Below are 451 nucleotides of genomic sequence, written 5' to 3'. Positions count from 1 at the left end.
CATTTTTTTCATCTTTTTCAAGTTTTCGAAACTTTCTGCGTTAAAAGAAATTTTAATTCGTTCGCGGCGTTAATAAAACTAATAAAAAAGAAATTAAAGTTGAAAATTATACAAAAAAAGGTTTCACGAAGTTCAGAGAATCAAAGAGATCAAATAAAAAGGAAGTTAGCAAACAGTTGGTACTGATAGATACGATGCAATGTACAACCGGATGCTTGTGCATAATGAGTGAGCGATTTGTGCGACATTTAAAACGCGATTACACCTATAATTACCGTGCAGAAGCGCAACTGCCGAGCAGAGCAAAATAAGGAAGCAATTTATTCATTACGTTAGCGTCAGAATTATTTTCAATATTTTAATAAACGAACTAATTGCTTTAAGTTAAATGTAATTTAGAATTTCATTCTGCACACAAGCTTTTATATATATGTGTATATATATATATATT

Source organism: Trachymyrmex septentrionalis, unplaced genomic scaffold, assembly GCF_001594115.1.
Source record: "Trachymyrmex septentrionalis isolate Tsep2-gDNA-1 unplaced genomic scaffold, Tsep1.0 scaffold83, whole genome shotgun sequence".
NCBI lineage: Eukaryota > Metazoa > Arthropoda > Insecta > Hymenoptera > Formicidae > Trachymyrmex > Trachymyrmex septentrionalis.
The sequence above is the reverse complement of the archived record's forward strand: the minus strand, read 5'-3'. Positions refer to the sequence as shown.